This window comes from Macrobrachium nipponense, chromosome 1, assembly GCF_015104395.2.
Source record: "Macrobrachium nipponense isolate FS-2020 chromosome 1, ASM1510439v2, whole genome shotgun sequence".
In the NCBI taxonomy this organism is placed as follows: Eukaryota; Metazoa; Arthropoda; class Malacostraca; order Decapoda; family Palaemonidae; genus Macrobrachium; species Macrobrachium nipponense.
Genome location: NC_087200.1, coordinates 132,866,981 through 132,886,545, shown reverse-complemented (window position 1 = coordinate 132,886,545; position 19,565 = coordinate 132,866,981). Strand labels below are relative to the sequence as shown.

General features: G+C 40.9%; 1 long non-coding RNA gene across 1 annotated transcript; it reads left to right on the top strand.

The window, feature by feature from the left end:
* The first annotated feature begins 1,530 nt into the window (after nt 1-1,530).
* Nucleotides 1,531-4,984, top strand: LOC135220280 (uncharacterized). The gene is made up of 4 exons (XR_010315634.1): nt 1,531-1,751; nt 3,959-4,244; nt 4,539-4,601; nt 4,911-4,984. It is a non-coding gene; the product is annotated as an uncharacterized LOC135220280 (long non-coding RNA).
* The last annotated feature ends 14,581 nt before the right edge of the window (nt 4,985-19,565 follow it).

Genomic DNA, 19,565 nt, shown 5'->3' with positions numbered 1-19,565 from the left:
TTTCCTGCCAAGACCAACCTGATTTGCAGAACAGCAGTACCAATATGGAGTAAATGTGCCTCACTGTCAAACTTCACAGTTCCAGAGGTTCTTTATTCCTCTCACCATTGTACCGTGGAACAATCTCCCTGAGGATGACGTGCAATTAGAATTTCAAAAGTTCAAGCGAGTATGGAATGCATTAACACCCTAGTACTATTCTCTTTGCATTTTAATAAATTTTTTACTTATTAATAATATAGGGTAGTGTATAGATTCGTTGGGCAGGCCGTGTAACTCCTTCTGCCGGGCCACCAATCCCTCCGCTAAGGTAAGTAGTTCCGCTCAAAACAGCTGACAACTCGTGACCCGCGAGCTTTCTCAGTCTTGCTGGCTACCTAACATGGCTGTGTCCAAGTCGTATCCAAAGCATGTCCAATTTGCTGCCACCAATCAGGTCACGTTGCTTGATTTAGGTGTCCTGTGCAATGACGAGAAGTCATTACTTGTGTATTTGATGAAAAGTGGCCTGCTGGGTGATTTCAGTGGTGTTTGTGGAATTGAAGTGTGAAGAGGCACACAATTACCCTCGTTACCTTTCTCAAATTATTTCAACGTGCTTATCCCTTAAATAGAGTAGATTCAACACCCGTCAAAATGCAGTCTATTTTCACCGAAACACAACAATCATGACACGCTACCGTGATTTTCACCCGTGCTTGTTCCCCTAATTCCACTCGTCCAGATCCCACCAAAAACAGTTGTTCCAGCCCCAAAGAGAAGAAGACTTGAGTTGTCTGAATCGGTAAATCCCGATTTCTCCGACGATTCCGATTTCGAATAAGGTAAGTGCAGTTTTATACAGATTTCAGTCAAATAATTTTATGTGCAATCTTGGGGGGTCTTCGCCCCCCTGCCCAGGTAATGGCAGCATTGTCCTAGGTGTGGTTAGGTAGGACAGAGCTGGGTAGGTCAGGACCTGGTGCTATCGGGAATGTTCGGTTTTTTTTATGTTCATAGGGTGTCTGGGGGGGTCCCCCAGGCCAGGTTAGGGCACGCTGCCCTATGTTAGGTTAGGTTGGTAACATTAGGTTAGGTCGTTTTTTCCACCAATTTTGGGAAATATTAGACTCCGTCCCGACGCCATCTTGTTGTATTCGTCCGCCGATCTTCTAGTTGGTACCCACTGCCATCTGGTGGTGAGTAGTGAGTAGAAAATTGGCAGACGAAATCACCCTTTGCCCAACGAAACTGTACGTGCTCCATAATGTTTCATTTTTAATAAGTGAGATCTCTTCTTTCTGCATTTCCCTTTACCTCCTCCTACTTCTTCCTACTGAACACAATATTCTTTGGAAGCCATGATTTAAAGTCGGTGGTCCCTGTGGGTTTGTTCCATATAAATAGGATTCATCTTCTGAATAATGATGATTGCATATTCTTCCAAATGCTAATGTTACTTGTATCATAGTTATCCATAAGTAGATAGAGTGCATTTTTTATGAAAATAGAGAGCCGTTTTCTTTTAGTCAAATTGCTTCTTAACCCTGGACAGATATCGTGGGTCCTGCACGACCCAAGGAGTGTTTCAAAAAACATGTTTTTTTCCCATAAATTATCACCCATGTCCAATGCGGGTGTAATCGACCTGCAGACGGTCTAGTATACTGTCAGGTTTGATGGTGAGCAGACGTGCCAGCCCCTCTCTTCAGTGCATCCCTATTTTCTGAGGAACCACTAGGGTCAAGGACGACCCACATCTTAGTAGAAAGGTTAGTGATCGAAAATCAAAGTTATTACATAACAGTTTCTCAATGAACACTCTGGATAGTCATGTGACTTTGTTGTGTTGGAAAGTCTAGCTGGGTCCTATATCTAAGTAACACACCACAAACCGAGTGGCAGAGATGCCACATACCGCCATATTGTCCAATTTGCTTCGAGTGCCACTTTTTGCATTTTTTGCATAAAGCAAAGTTTCTAGATAAACATCAGATATTGAGTATTATTCATTCTAATCGTGTTATGTACTGTTGGAATATGTCGGAGGATGATGTTTTTATAAAATGAATGCCTTTGTGAATGCATTATCACGTCGTAAATGCGCTCAAGGTCACGTGACCTTGTAGTGCCAATTTCTGTGTTTTTTTACGAATAGCAAAGTTCTTATGTAGCCAATTCATGTCGGACTGTGTGCATAATAGCTAATTAGTGTATTTTTTTTATATTGTAAATTGTTTCGGGATGTTTATGGGTCACGTGAGCAACTCTGGGAGCGGCAGAGATGTCACATAGCAGAAATATTGTCTAATTTCTTTCGAGTGTCATTTTTTGAAGTTTTTGCAAAAAGCAAAGTTTTTAGATAAATGTCGGATACTGAGTATTGTTCATTTCAATCGTATTTTGTACTGTTGGAATATGTCGGAGGATGATGTTTCTATAAAATGAATGCCTGCCACTTACCTACGACTTACATATGCCCTTATGGTCACGTGACATTCAAGTGCTAATTTCTGTGTTTTTTGCGAAGAGCAAAGTTATTACGTAGCCAACACGTGTATGACTGTGGCATAATAGCTAATAGTATAGTTTTTTTATATTGGGAAATGTTTTACTATGTGCGCAATCATGTACGGGAGACGTTTTACTTCGTATGCTGTTTGTAGCAAACGTGTGCGCGACCTTGGTAGTGGCTGAGGTGCCATATTGCCAATAATCCATGCGTCTTTGAATGCCCGTTTTTTTTTTTTTTTTTTTTTTTTTTATGAAAAAAGCAAAATTATTAGGTAAACGAAGCATATTGAAATTGAAAAGTGTTCATGCTAGTAGTGTTGTTCATGTCAGTATAGTTTTGTTCATGCTAGTATAAATGTTTATAGTGGAATATGTTGGAGGTTGGCGCGTTGTTTCATCGCGTACGTACTCTGGGCCATTGTATGCGAAGATTCTGTTTACCTTCTTTTCCGAGTGCTCATTTCTAATGTTTTGCCCCCCCCCCCCCCCCCCCCCCCTCTCTCTCTCTCTCTCTCTCTCTCTCTCTCATTCCTCTTTGATCCTTTTTGATTAGTGTTTCGTATATTCGTGGGTCTCTCTCTCTCTCCCTTTGTTTTAGTGTTTCACATATTTCTGGGTCTCTCTTTCACTCTCTCTCTCTCTCATCCTTTGGTTTTAGTGTTTCGCATATCTGGGTATCTCTCTCTCTCTCTCTCTCTCTCTCTCTCTCTCTCTCTCTCTCTCTCTCTCTAATGCCTCTTTGATCCTTTATGTTTATGTTTCGTATATTTGTGGGTCTCTCTCTCTCTCTCTCTCTCTCTCATCCTTTGTTTTAGTGTTTCGCATATTTCTCTCTCTCTCTCTCTCTCTAAAAATGAATCTATCTCATCTTTGAAAGCTATAGTAAGTAAAGCACTCTCTCTCTCTCTCTCTCGCGATATAAATAATTCCATCTCATCTCTGAAAGCTGTAGTAAGTAAAGTTCTCTCTCTCTCTCCTTCTCTCTTGTTGTGCGTAAACATCTCTCTCCCCCCCCCCCCCCCCCCCCCCCTCTCTCTCTCTCTCTTTTGTTGTGCGTAAACATCTCTCTCTATCTCTCTCTTTTGTTGTGCGTAAACACCTGCGTGACCGACCTTGGAAGTGGCTGGGATCCCATATATTGACATTTGATCCATTTCCTTTCGAATGCCCCTTTCTGTGCGTGTGTGTGTGTGTGTGTGTGTGTGTGTGTGTAAGCAAAGTTATATGGTAAACATTGCGAAGAGAAGGGCGGGTTCATGCTAGTATAGTTTTGATTTATTACTGGAATATGTTGGAGGGGGGGTTGGTGTGTTGTATCGCGTACGTGCCCGGGTAATGCTTGTGCTGATTCCGTTTGAGTGCTCATTCTAATTTTTTCGAGTGCTCATTTCTAATTTTTTTTTCAAGTGCTCATTTCTAATTTTATTTTCGAGTGCATATTTCTAATGTTTTGCTTTTTTTTCAGTCATGGCTTCTAGGGCACGCAGAGGTCTGAGTACGGCCGAAATCAATGAAGTCATTGCTCAATATGAAAGCGATGATTTTGATGGCAGTTACGTTTCATTTGGCTGACACGTAGCAGGGACATCTTCCTGCCATTGGCCACATCAAGCTGCGCAAGCGTGTTCGCTGCCGAAGTTGCCCATCTAGAGACGACCACAAGACGAACACAGCATGTTTGCGATGCAAACGGGCCTGTGTTCCTACAGCATCAAACTGTCTTGTGTCCGAAGTGTGTGCCTCGTACGTAGGTAAGTTACATCATGAAACTTTTTACAACTTGTTTGCATAAATGCTATAATTTTAATCTTTACAAAATATATATCATCCATTTTTTTACCTAAAATAATACTGCAATAGTTTATTTTTTCATTTTTGTCGATATTTCCAAATATTCTAAAATATTCCCTTTTCGAAATATTTCTTTTTGATGACTGCAAAATAATTTTCAAACATCCAGCAAGCCACCATAATAGTTTTATGCAAATCAATGCATAATTATAACTAAGTAACATTGAAAATGTCACTCCATTCCTCCATTTCAGGTAGCAAATTTGGCCGTCGCACTTGTCGTGGGTGGGGCCCCATTTACTGTACATATCCATTAGGTAAGTTGCATACCGCTATATATTCTTGTTCTCTATAGAATTTGTGATATTCTGGTAGATTTTCATGCATAAATATCATATCTTATAGTAGTTACAGACATTTTTATAAGAAATTTTCATGGTAAAACAAGGAGGTCAACAAATGACCTATACAATAGAGTAAGTTTTATGGGTCAGATTTTTTTTTTTGATGATTGCAAAATAATGTTGAAACGTCCAGCAATCTACCATAATAGTCTTATGCAAATCTACGCATAATTAGGTAACTAGATAACACATTGAAAATTACATTCCATTCCTCCATTTCAGGTAGCAAATTTGGCCGTCGCACTTGTCTTGGGTGGGGGCCCATTTACTGTATATATCAATTAGGTAACTTGCATACCGCTATATATTCTTGTTCTCTATAGAATTTGTGATATTCTGGAGATTTTCATGCATAAATACCATATCTTATAGTAGTTACAGCCATTTTTATAAGAAATTTTCATGGTGAAAATAGCAGGTAAAAAGTGAACTTTAGATTTGGCCCGATATAACAGCTAATATCATCTTTGTCCAAATATTTTTACATAATTACTTTTTAGGATAATATGACTTTATTCTGTATAAAAATCAGCCACTTCCTAATTCATTTAGGTACAAAAAAAAATTCGTGAAAATTGCCAGTTTTTTGGAGGCAAAAAAAATTTACCTTTTTTTTCTCTTTTCAGATTTTGACCTTCATGGGTTCCAGACACCTTTTCTGGCTGTGGAGACTTGTAAATTGTAGTTTTAGGAAGGATTCCCTCAATTTATTTTCTTATATAGGTTATTTTGTATTTTTTATAAATATTTTTGTAAATTATTTTTTGTTATATACTTATTTTTTTAAAATATTTGTATTTTTTTTTAATAAATATCAAATTTGTAGATGGGTATTATTTATCTCTTCAGTAGTATAGTATTATCTTTAAACTAATTTTAGAAACTATAATGTACAGCAAAAATGAAGTTACTGATTTTTGGCAAAATTTTCTAGATGCTCGGGTCGAGGTTGACCCACATTACATTTAACGGGGTAGCGAAATAGCGATACCTGTCCAGGGTTAAGCTGAAAATAAACTATTACAAAGAGAAAAAAATAAAAGTAATGTTAAGTAAGTTACCAAACGTTTTACATCATATAATAATCACTCAACCAAAATTATGACACCTAAGATCATGTGTTTGTGATGTTAATCACAGACCCCATGCTGCTTCGATTATTTTTACCAATATATTTTTAATCACGTAATACTTATCTCAGGTGAATTATCCGGTAAAAATATAAAGAGAGAAAGGAATAAATTGATTGAAGAGCTTTGTGCCGAAATATTGCACTGTTATATTTTTTTTTTATTTCATATATACTTATACATATCGTGCGTTGTCCAGATTAACTGATAATTTATCCTAGATATAACATTCCCGAATAGTTAACTACACTTTGGAAAGAGTGCAGTGTTAATATTATGAATGCTCCTCTTCTGAATACGATCCAAGAGAAAGTAATAATAAAAATTGAAAAGTATAGCATTTGATTCTCTTGTTGGAACAGAGTAAATAATATCACTTTTTCTCATTCCCTAGTTGGAACAGTTTGCAATTAAATTATGAACTGATGCATGTGAATCGATTAGTGACGAAAATTTTGTAGATTTCAAAGTTCTAGTGTGTAAGGAAGATAAAAAAAAAAAGGCTTTGTAAATGAACTGATGGATCTTTCCAAGATAGTGACCTCAAGAAATATCAGTCCGACTCCTGTTGGGTATCATTATCTTTCTTTAACTGTTTACATTATAGTAACAGGCTAGTTATGACAGATTTCCTATATAGCCTACCCACTTATAAAAAGAAATATAGTCGCACCCTGTTGATAAATATAATTTTGATTGGCAACTAAAACTTTTTATTCATTTTAATTTATAACTCATATGTTGTTAGCTTATTCACTGTTAAGTGTTGCCTACTGGTCTCGTAAATATAACTGCATAGCGATATCGTCTAACCGCAGCGCCGGGAGGTGCGAATTAGCCTCTGCCGCCTTAATAAGAGATCTCTTTCTGTATTTTCCTTTACCTCCTCCTACTTCTTAATGAACACCTTATTCTTTGGAAGCTTGGATTAAAAATCAGTGGTCCCTGTGGGTTTGTTCCATATGAATACAATTCATCTTCTGAATTGTATTTTCCAAAATGTAATGTTACATTTATCGTAGTTACCCACAACTAGATAGAATACATTTTTTGTGAAAATAGAAAAACGTTTTCTTTCCAGCAAAAATGCCTTCCTAAGCTGAAAATAAACCATAACAAAGAGAAAAAATAAAAGTAAAGTCGCCAAACGTTTTACATCATAGTAATATAATAATTAATTACTCGTAATATAATAATTACTCGACCAAAATTATGACACCTAAGACCATGTGCTTTTTATCCCTCTCACAGACCCCATGCTGCTTCAATTATTTTTACCAAAATATTTTAATTACGTAATTTATATTGTCTGAGGTGAATTATCCGAGAAAAATATAAAGATTGAAAGGAATAAAATATTTGAAGAATATAAGATTTAGCATTTTATTTAGGCTTCTCAGGTTTTATATCAAAATATTACTTTGTTATATCTCCTCATTTCATACACATCTTTTACACATTATGAGTGGTCCATATGTACTCCTAAGCATTATATTATTTAATACATAATTATCTACTCTTTGGAAAGAATGCAGCCGTTAATATGATTAATACTTTTCATTAGTATACGATTAAATTTACAAGGTTAAAAACAATTGAAAATATCCCACCTATATCTGTTATGATGACTAAATCAGCAGCAAACACTTGGTTCCCTATCATACACCTTTTCTAGATCCACAAAACACATGTAAACTTCCTGTTTTCTTCTAATAGATATACTTCTCATGGACTTGACATACTTTAAAAATAGCAACCTCAAAATTTTGAAAGGCAGAATTCTACTACGTAGAATTCTGTACATAAAGGTCACAGTCGTTGACACATTATTCGGTTTTTTAGTTTTCTAGTGCAGATGTTGTGTCGCTGGTATTTCAAGAGAAGCATTCCGAGTTTTCTAAGGAAGAGAATGTAGTTGTATTTGTCAGTCCTTTAGAGTCACAATAACTGAAATTTTACTCACTTTTTTATTCAGATTCTTGGTGAGCTAGACCTCCTGCTGTTTCAGTATGATGACGTGTTTTGCTGTACGAAACCATTGTTATATTGCCATGATGTTTACATCACGGACAGACTCATGCCTACCTCAGCAAGAGTGTAACACAATAAAATAATGCTATTTTATTGGCTGTATCATTAAGACATCCCACCATATAACATGGTGGCAGCGGAGGCAAGCTTTAACGAATGTATACAGTAAGAGTCGCAAAAGATTTGAAGATAAGTGGCAAAAGTTGATGTATAAAATCCGATAGCGTCGTCTCCAAGTTGTTTTGGCGGATTGAGACCTTCCGATGATCAACATTTTCGACATATAAATGTGAAGGATTGCGATCATCAAGAGGATATAACTTGGATCCAGGTATGATCATTCAAGTTTGCATCATATTGTGCAGTGATCATAGACATTAAGAGTAGCCTATGCAAGCGCCGAATCATCAAAAATGCCGCAACACGCCGCCGTTTTGAGTTGCCGATGCACGATGATTATCCGAGACGTTTGTTAAGAAGCTGATGTACGATGACTACCGATGTGTGCTAGCATTGCTGATACTGCCAGGCCAGGATGAAGTTTTTACGTAGCCTTCGTAATTAATGAACAACAGTTACTGTGTTTATTGAGTGATAATTTACGATCATGTTTAGTAATTAAAGAGACGTGATTGATATCCTTTTTATGGTCTGAATGATACTGCCATAGGTGCCTTATCCTAACTAGCCTAACCTACGTGATTTATATTTTTCATGGTTCTTGAATGATACTGACATACAGTGCCATAGATTAACTAGCCTAACCTGGTTAGAGGTCTGCTGTTACTCAGTCTAATTTTTATCTTGAAGATAATTAATGTAAGCTGGTATTGCCTTTATTGCTGCCTGTGAAGATTTATTCTTAGTTGTGTTGATGCCTACAACAAAATAATTTGCATTGTGTCAATATTAGTGTATGTATGATAGCAGGTCATAATATTTTTATACAATTGTATTATGTATCTGCTCAGAGTCTGAAGAGTTGTAGAGCAATGAACTAAGGTTCATCTGGAGAATAGGATATAAGTTGAGATTACGAAAATTAGCTGAAATAGTTTTCATGTAAAAGTACCTAAGATAAAAACAATTTTTTTCTGTTTTTCTGAATAAGTGTGCTTAAGAAATTATGACTACCAGTGTGGAAATGGCTAAATTGGATTGGTCACAGGTGGACCAAGTCAGTGCTTTTAATGAATGGAAGGATTTCCTTGAAAGTTACTTATTTATCAATAAGGTTGAAGCTGAAAACCAATGGCACCATAGAAAGCTTTCTGCTGGGTCACAAGGAAAGCAGTTATGGCATTCTTGGCAGTTGACTGTTACTCGAAAGAAAGATCCAGATGTTATTTTTAGGAAGTTTGCTGATCATCTGGTAGGCACACAGAGTAAATGGGTGATGAGGTTAGAGCTGGCTTCGATGTCTCAAGGTGAGTCAGAATCAGTTGAAGATTATGTTTGCAGGTTAAAGGCAAAGGCCAATAGCTGTAGTTTTCATGTAAGTACTAAGGATGAACAGATAACTTTCCAACTGATAAAGGGAATCAAGTGGTCAGAAGCACGATGAAAGATGATCTCTAAGGGGAATGCTTTAACCCTTGATGATGCTATTGAGACAGCACAGAATTTCCAAGCAACACTTTCAAATACTTCCTCATTTGAGAAAAGCACGTCCGTGAATGCTGTCAAAAGAGAACGAAGCCATCCAGTGCAGCAGAAGAGCTGCAGGTATTGTGGATTCCATCATCCTCCAAGGAGATGCCCTGCTTATGGGAAGAAGTGCCGGAAATGCAGTAGAATGAATCACTTTGAGGGTGTCTGTCAGAATATAAAAAGTCGTTCACTGTCCCGCCGACAAAGCATGTCAAGGGCCAGGTCCAAGGAAAGGACCAGAGAGACATGTGGAAAAACCCAAGTCCACAGCAACCAAGTGACTGAAGAAGATAAGGAAATCCATTTTGATGACACGCCCTTGAATTGTGGATCTATAGACTTGTCAGAAGTAAATGTAGCTGCCATTACTAATTCAAAAGGGGAATGACAAGTAATTATAGCTAAACTAGATATCGAACCCCCTAACATTTTAAGGAAAGTGACACTCAAGGTCAAGGCCGATACTGGATCCAACGGTAACTTCTTACCTATAAGATGTCTCGACAGATGTACCCAAACGCTAATGGAGATTTTACAGGGTTACTGAAGCCAACTTTGGTTAAACTTTCACCCGTGAATGATACAAACATTCATACATATGGAACTATAGAAATACCATCAAGTCTGGATAAGTCCCCAGTTGTCGATTTACTTTTTTATGCCTGTGATACCAATGGACCAGCAATTCTGTCATGTGATGCCTGTGAGAGAATAGGAATTAGTGCTATAAAGGAAAGCAAGAATATATCGAGTGTCAAGGAGGAACATGAAAACTCGAGGCCTACTCCTATACCTGATGTACAAGCAATGTGCAATTTGTACCCAAAATGCTTTGGAGATATTGGTGAGATGAAAGGTGAATACCATATTGAGTTAAAACCCCATTCTTGCCCTGTAGTTGTTCCGCCTAGAAAGTACCCAATTCAGTTAAGAGATGAGATAATTGCAAAAATACAAGAGTTGGAAAATATGGGTGTTGTGAAGAAGTGCCCAGAGGATGAGGCGTCTGAGTGGATACATGCATTAGCCTTTACGAGGAAGACTTCGGGTGAATTGCGAGTATGTCTGATCCTAAGCACCTGAATGTTGCATTAAAGAGGACTTATCATTAGATGAGATAGCACACAAGATGTCAGGAAGTGTCCTTTATTCAAAGTTGGATGCCAAAAATGGCTATTGGTCAATCAAGCTTGATGAAGAGAGCAGTAAACTTTGCACTTTCCAGAGTCCTGCTGGGAAGTATCGTTTCCTCCGCCTGCCTTTTGGACTCAGTGTTTCACAAGATATTTTCCAGTGTCGGATGGATAAGATTCTTGGAAAAGTAGGAGAGGGAGTAATTGGTATAGCTGATGACGTTGTGGTTTATGGAAGAGACACACAGTAACATGATTATAATCTTCATAAGCTACTGAAGGTGGCCAAGGAAGAAGGCCTTGTTTTTCGGGCTGAGAAATGCCATGTGCGACAACAAACCATTAATTTTTACGGTCTTGTATGGTCTAAGGATGGCATGCAACCAGACCCTGCAAAGTGCGATGAAATCAATCGACGACCCCCTCCATCAAGCGTGAGGGAACTACAAAGTTTCTTAGGACTTGTACAGTACTTAAGCCCTTTTGTACCCCTGATGGCAGAGAAAACTAAGGTTTTAAGGCAGTTACTCAAGAAGGAAGTCCCATATGAGTGGACCATTGACCATCAGAGATCATTTGATGAACTCAAGGAAGCAATTCATTCAGATATGAGACTACGTTATTTTGATACAACAAGCCCTGTTACTCTTGAAGTAGATGCCTCGCAGCATTGGCTGGGAGCTGCTCTGATGCAAGATTGGAGGCCAGTTGCTTTTGCCTCAAAGTCCCTCACCTCAGCGGAATCACGATATGGTAATATTGAGAGGGAGATGCTTAGTGCTGTTTTTGCACTTGAACATTTTCCTTGTTTTGTATATGGTAAAGCTGTTACTGTGATTAGTGATCACAAACCGCTGGAAAGCATTCATCTCAAGCAATTCAGCCAGGCTCCTCCAAGTCTCCAATGCATGTTACTCCGCATTCAGTCATATGATGTCACCATTAAGTACAAACCAGGAAAAGACTTAGTTTTTACAGATTATTTATCAAGAGTCTAGCCATCACCTGGAGCAGAAGTCCAGCTAGAACAAGCCGTTCATCTCATATACATCTCGCAAAGACAGTTAGAAAAAGTCAAACAAGCTACAGACCAAGACTATGAGCTCTCCATACTCCGAGGGCAAGTGACAAGCGGTTGGCCTGAGTCAGCCAATAGTCTGCCAAAGGCAATTCGCCAATATTTTTCGGTGAAGGATTTCTTGTCTGTTGAAGATGGTGTTATATTCTTTGGAGAACGTCTATTAGTCCCTCCATCAATGAAGACTGAATATTTGAAGAGAATACACGAAGGACATTTGAGAATCTCTAAGAGCCAGGCCAGAGCAAAGGAATGCCTGTATTGGAATGGCATGTTTAAGGATATTGCTGAACACATAGGTGATTGCCGGGAATGCCTGTTAAATGCCAGAAAATACCCAAATGAACCTATGCTGAAACATTCAACCCCCTGTCTTCCATGGCAATTTATTTCCACAGATCTTTTTGAATGGGATAACCAGAATTTTATAATTGTAGCTGACAATTTCAGTAAAATGCCTTTTATTAAGCAGCTAGGCCGAGATACCACGTCGAGAGCCGTCATAAATTTTCTGGAAGAACTTTTCAGATCCTGTACTCCGACAATGGACCCCAATATTCATCTGCTGAATTCAAGAGATTTGTTGAAGAATGGGATATTGTCCACATCACCAGTAGCCCAAGGTATGCTCAATCAAATGGATTTATTGAAAGGATGGTATGTGTAGTGAAAAATATATTGAGAAAAGCCAAAATGTCTGGTTCTAATACCCACAAAGCCCTACTAGCATACAGAGGATGCCCTCTTTCTAATGGAATGAAGAGTCCTGCGGAACTCTTATTCAGGAGGAAGATATCGAATACCCTTCCTGTTAAAGTGGAGCCAACCCTTGATCTCATGGATCACCACTTCAAGCTACAGGAGACCAGTAACAATTCTAAAAGCAATTATGATCTCCATACACGTTCAGAGCTGAGGTGAGTTGGTTAGGCTGTGTGAAGGTTCTTGTGCAAGATGGCAAGAATTGGTTTTCCTGCTACAATAAAGTAAAAAATCCGGAACCCCGGTCATATACCTTAATAACACCAAATGGTAGTGAAATAAGAAGAAACCGAAAGTTTTTGAAGGAACTTTCAAGGAATGCTGTAAAACAACTTACATTCAGAGTTTCCATCTGAAGACACTGATAGTGATGCAACTGTGCAAGATAACAACAAGGCACGTCCTAAATCTGTCAGTTTTGATGAGCAGAAGAATATTATATACATCTACCTGCAATGCAGCCAGTGATGCCTTCATCACCTGTAAGGCACCCCATAGCCTCTGTCCCAAGTGAAAGACCCAAACGAAACATTATCGAGCCCATACGCTACCGAGAAGACATATGAGTTAAATTAGAAGTACTGCAGATAAAATGTTCATGCATAAATGTTTTGCCATGATGTAGTATATTCAGTTGTGCGTTATGTTATACAGAGTCAAGTTTGTTTCAGATTTTGATAGCATGTTTTCCCAAAATGAGTCAGTTGTGTCGCATAAGGAAAATGTACTGTAATTTTTCTTTTTTATGAAAAGGGGGATGGTTCAAATATAAATACTTTGGTTTTGGATGACAAATCTGGCATAAGGAAAAATGAATGTAATTTTTTTTTATGAAAAGGGTGATGTTTCAGTATGATGACTTGTGTTTTGATGTACGAAACCATTGTTATGTTCCCTTGTTGTTTACATCACGGACTGACTCGTGCCTACCCCAGCAAGAGTGTAACACAAAAATATAATGCTTTTTTATTGGCAGTATCATTAAGACATCCCACCATATAACACCTGCCAGCTGGCTGGGGAAAATTTAATTTTGATAAGGTCGAGTTCACCATAGGGGCCAGATTTCCAAGGTCACCGGGGAGCAACGTTTCTATTATAATAATAATGATAATAAATACAATTATTTCGAAAGGTCTTCGGTTACTTAGGTAGCATTGAAGGTTGAACAAAATCTGTAAGAATATCGACCTCTTTTTCAATAGCCAAATGCTTAACGGGGGAAAAAAAAAAAGTTTCAGAAATAAAGTGTCTTTCGTAGAAAATGCAATCTTTACATATAGCCTACGGATGACTTAGATAAGTGGGTAGCTCTGTATATATATATATATATATATATATATATATATATATATATATATATATATATATATGAATGGGTAGATCCTTGTTATCTCTGCACAGTATTCAAAAGGCATTGGTTTGAATCCTGGCACATGCCATATAACCTTTTATAGCATAAGTTATTCTATATATATATATATATATATATATTATATATATATATATATATACTTTCTGGTACATGTAACTTAGACATGAAAGACCTGTAAACAGAACATCAATCACTTCTAATAATGCTGCTAGGCTTCATATGTTTTTCAACTAAATGCACCAAGGTGGCAGCATTATGCTTTCAAGTGGCTCAAAAAATAACCTTTTTAGTTCTCTTGCAGGCTCTCAAGCACAAAAATATCACTCAGTCTTTCCTTGAGTTGAATTTACACATATCAAAAATGCAGTCCGTCTATTTCGATGGGTCAACACTTTGGCCACCAGTAAATTCTTGATTCAAGGTGGCAGGGGCATTATGCTTTCAAGTGGCTCAAAATAAACCTTTTTAGATTCTCTTGCAGGGCTCTCAAGCACAAAAAATATCACTCAGTCTTTCCTTGATTTGAATTTACACATATCAAAATGCAGTCCGTCTATTTCGATGTCAAACACTTTTTGGCCACCACGTAAATCTTGATTCAAGGTGCAGCATTATGCTTTTTCAAGTGGCTCAAATAACCTTTTTAGATTCTCTTGCAGGCTCTCAAGCACAAAAATATCACTCAGTCTTTCCTTGATGAATTTACACATATCAAAATGCAGTCCGTCTATTTTCGATGTCAACACTTTTGGCCACCAGTAAATTCTTGATTAGAGAAAGTATATTAAAAAACAAAGTATTGGTCGCATCCCTTAACCAGTGATGTACAAAAATCAATATCCACATTGGAAGATTTGAACCTTTAGGAAAGTTCCTTTGAAATTGATTACTCTTTCGTAACATACCTGTTTATTTCTTTCTAGTTATTTTCACCAAATGGTTAAAATACCGTGAGTGGCTGTCCAATGAAAGTAAGGAAGAATTGAATCTCAAGCAGTCTAAAGAATTATCCAGTACTGAATGTTCCTAAAGGAAATTAATTGCCCAGTGGCTGTGGAGTATAAGATTACTGTGAAATTGCTATGTAACCAAAATACCTTCGTCACTGGAGGTGCATGTGTGCTTCCAAGGATTCATTTGATAAAGTACTTAAACTGCTTTTTTTTTAAATCGGTGACTGAATTCCAAAATCCAACTTAACTGGTGAAACGTAGAACGAGAGAACCACTCGGGTTTCAGTATTGTTCATGTACCAACTTTTTAGATGAAAATAGTAAAAAATGTTCCAAACAAGCCAGCCATCCTCCATCCTTACTCACTTGCTTGAATGTTAAACAACTTTGAAATGCCCACTTGGGTAACACTGTTGGCTTGATATCTCCGTAACAGTGAATTTGTTATGTATTTTGGCATGATTTTCATACTAAACGTATCAGGAAGACTTAGGAACAAAGCAAAAAAAAAAAAGATTCCTAGAACTTGTATTAAAGTAAAATTAGACCAGTCTGCTCATACCTAGAAAAAAAGAATAAAAAAAAAAATAGTACTGCAACAGCCAGTTTTTTTGTCAAAAGTTCTGCTTTGGCTGAGCGTAAAATGTGACGAAAAACATAAGAAGATGTATGTTAGTTTGAAAAATAAGAGAATGAAAGCTCTAGATCCCTGCTAGTATTTGGGAGTAAATTAGGTTGGTCCTTAATATCCAGGAAGCCCGAAAATGCATGCGAGATGGGATGTATGGCACAAGTGTCTGCAGGGTGGTTCACCACTGCTATAATGACCCCTTTGTGTAGGTATCTGAAGCAAAGAGAGTTCATCTGCTATTCATTAGATTAATTATGAATAATACAGTGACTGTGTATATGTTGTCATTCCTCTGGAGCCTCCCCTTAGCAGGTGAAGTTATGAGGTCTGAGCAATATGAGGAGCGCGAGCGAACTAACTTTATTTGGCAAATGAGGCAGTACATAAGGCGGCTTGCAGACGGAAATGTCCATCATGCACACATAAACAAAAGGGACAGGGGCCCCACTGTGAATATGTTTCTTCATAGGCGAAAATACATATTACATAGAAGGAACGGATTCCTTACATATATACATCAAATGAAGGGCGTAAAATGCTCTACATTTTAGTTCCTGGAAGAAGAGATGACATATGGATATACAGATTTTTACGATGGATGGGCAAACATTCGCCCAAAAGTTGTCCTTACAAATACTGCCCGCCCCCAAACACCTCCCACCCCCCCCACAAGACAATGATTATGTAGAATAGTTGGATGACTAACGGAATCTTGCTTGGAGCTGAAGAACTCCTCGGGTTCATGATTCCCTCGACGTTTAAGAGTAATGTCAGGAACCAGCAGCATTGGGGTTTTGCGAGGGCCTTCAGTGGGGTCATCTTTGTTGGGGATGATGGCGGGCTTGAGGCGATCTATCGAGACCCAATCCTCGCGGCCGCCGATTGACAGGAGGAATGCCTTCTCCCGACGGACGACTCGTTGGGGGCCCCAGTGGGGCCCCGTTAAGGGCGGGTGGGTGGTGTCGTTCCTCACGAAGACGAACCTGCAGGAGTCCAGGGCTCGCAGACAGAACTGCTTCGTCCTGTCGACATACGTCTCTCGGCAGGGAACAAAACTTTCGGGCGACTGCACGCAACCTAGCCAGGGGAATATCAGGATCATTGCTGTCAGCGGGGAAGAATTTGCCTGACACTGTCAGGGTCTCCCTGTACACCTTCTCTGCTGGGGAAGGGTCACCATTGGCTCTTGGGGTGGTGCAGAGAATGAGGAGGACCCAGGGAAGCTGTGCTTTCCAATCGGGGCCCTGACAGCATGCCATTAAGGAAGCCTTGAGGGAGTGGTGGACCCTTTCCACCATGCCATTGGCTGTGGGATTGTAGGACATCGTGGTGTGGTGCTTGGTCCCCATCAGGCGTGCCAGGGAAAACCAGAGCTGTGACATGAAGGCAGTCCTCGGTCTGTCCCCCTGATGTCATCAGGCACTCCGAAGCGGCTGATCCAGCTGGTCAGGAAGGCTTCAGCACAGGTGTCTGCAGTGGCTTCTGACATTGGTGTGGCCTCAGGCCACCATGGTAGACCCGTTGATCACTGTCAGGAGTATCTGGTTGCACCATCGGATGGAGGAAGAGTCCCGACGACATCGAAGTGGATGTGTCCGAATCTTCACCTGGCCTGGGGAAAAGAGCTATCCCCGATTCAGTGTGCCTTCCTATCTTGCTATTCTGGTACGCGATGCAGTTTCTGGCCCTTCCCAAGTGTCCTTTCTGATGCTGTCCCACACGAACTTCTCCATCAGGAGCCTGGTTGTCGTGCGGGGCAACAGGTGCGAGAGGGCACGAGTGATGTCGAACACCTGTTTCCTGCGAGAGTGTCCTGTGCAGGTATCGCAGAGGAATGTCATCTTAGAGAGGCCGAGAGGTATGTCCTCCCAGCAAAGGGCGGTGATGGCGGTCCGGTATGCTGGTACTTTGAGGTTGGTGGCTTGTTCACGCGCTAGGTCTTTATAGTCAACGCCAAGGTGAAGGGAGTTGATCGCTACGGGATTTCATCTGCTGGGGATGCACTCGTTGGAGCACCCGAACTCAGAGACGGCTGCAAGATGATGTTGCTGCCTCGCAGACCAAGCGTCGCCCACCTTGACGAAGGCATAGACCAGCGGCTGGTGGTCCGTCCTTATGGTGAAGGGACGCCCTCCAGAAGATATTCGAAGTGGTGGACAGCTTGGTGGACGGCAAGGAGCTCGCGATTGAATGTGCTGTAGCGAGTCTCAGAGGGTTTGAGCTTCTTGCTAAAAAAGGCTAGCAGTGTAGGGACTCCTTTGACCAGCTGTTCCAGGACAGCGCAGCACATGATGTTGCTGGCATCGGTGGTGAGCGTCAGAGGTGCAGTGGTGGCCTGGTGAGCCAGGGGGGTGGCCTTGCTGAGGGAAGACTTGGTTCGGCAAAGGTGAGCTGCTGGTCTTCTCCCCATTTCAACTTTTAGGTTTGCCCTTCAGGACCTCGGTCAAAGGGCTCATGGTGCAGGCAATGTCCGGGATGAACATTCGATAATAATTCACAATCCTGATGAATTCGTGGAGGGCCTTGACGGTCGTATATGTCAGGAACTTCTCCACTGCAGCCACCTTTGACATCATGGGACAAACTCCTGCTGCTATAATTTCGTGGCCAAGGAAATCCACCTTCTCGACGCCAAAGGTACATTCAAAATGGATGACAAGTCCATTCTCTTGAAGGTGCTTGAGGACGGCCCGGACGTGCTTCAGTTGCTCCTCTGGCGATCTGGAAAAGATAAGAATATTATCCATGTAGCAGACGCAGAAGGGTAAGCCACCGAGGATGCTGTCCATGAGGCGTTGAAAGGTGGCCAGGATGGACAGGGACTTGAAAATATGACTTTAATAAGTCGATCTTGAAGAAGACCTTGGTGCTGGTAGTCACTGCAGGGCATCCACATACCGTCTGCCCTCTTCACCATGTGGAGGGGGGGATGCCCACGGACTCACTGCCTTCTTACAGATCCCCATCTTCTCCATTTCTTTGAACGCAGTCTTGGCTTCCTGGAGGAGCTTCGGCGGGAGGCAGCGGAACTTGGCGTGTGTCGGGGGGCCTTTGGTCTCAATATGGTGGAAGACACAGTGTTTGGGGCGTGGCCCCAGCCACCTGGCGAAGCTCAGGGCAGAAGACGTCCTGAAACTTCTGGAGAAAGAAGGTGTATCTGGTGGTGGGGAAGGATGGAGCAGATGGGGTGGGTGATGCTTGGTCCTCTGGAGAGTGGGTGATAGAGGCAGGTCTTGGTATCGAGAAGGCGCTGGCGGGCCATGTCCACCAAGAGGCCGTGGTGTGAGGAAGTCCGCCCACAGGAGAGTGGTCCATACATCATCGAGGACGGAGGGCCAGGTGTAGGTCTGGCCCAGGAACGCGATGGTGTGGGCCCTGGTGCCATAAGTGCGGATGAACAAAGCTGCGATCCTCTGCAGATGAAGGGAACACCCACTGCATAGCACCAGTGTCAACCACCATCCTGAGGCCAGAGATGTTGTCCTGGACGTAAAGCCCCTGGGTTGGGACTTCGTTACTGCTGCTGCCATGGGGGCTTGTTTTGAGCGCTGCCTCTGTCGTTTTTTTGAAGGGCAGAATGAACAAGGACGCTTGCACTTCCGTGCCTTGCTGCTAAACTGGCCGTGGAAGCGGTGCCACCCAAAACATCTGGGAGGCCGCCTTCAACGATTGCTGGTATGCTGCACCAACCATGCCCTCCTGCTGTAGGCTGTTGGCTGACTGAAGGAGGGGAGAGTTTTGCAACTTGGGTGGTGGTAAACAGCGCGAAATCCCGCTGCACCAGACTTTCCATCTCCATGGTCTCAGCATTAGGCTTCGGACTTTTGGCATGAGCTGACGAAGGAAGAGTTGACAGAGGATGCTCACCTCCTGCCTATGTCCTTGGAGCGGCAGGAGGACCAGGTCCTGAAGCTTGTGCCAGGCCATTCTGGGATCCGAGGTGGTCGTGGGGTTGTTACCACGAGTCGAAAATTTGGGCAGCTCGCAGGGGAACTGGGAGGGAGAAGATCTGGATGAGCTCCCTCTTCAGGCCTTTGTAGGGTAGCTCCCCAGGATGGCTTTGCATACATGGGGCAAGGCGTTTGAAGGCATTCGCTGTGAGGGTACCGGCGATGAGGTCCGCCTTAGTGCTGT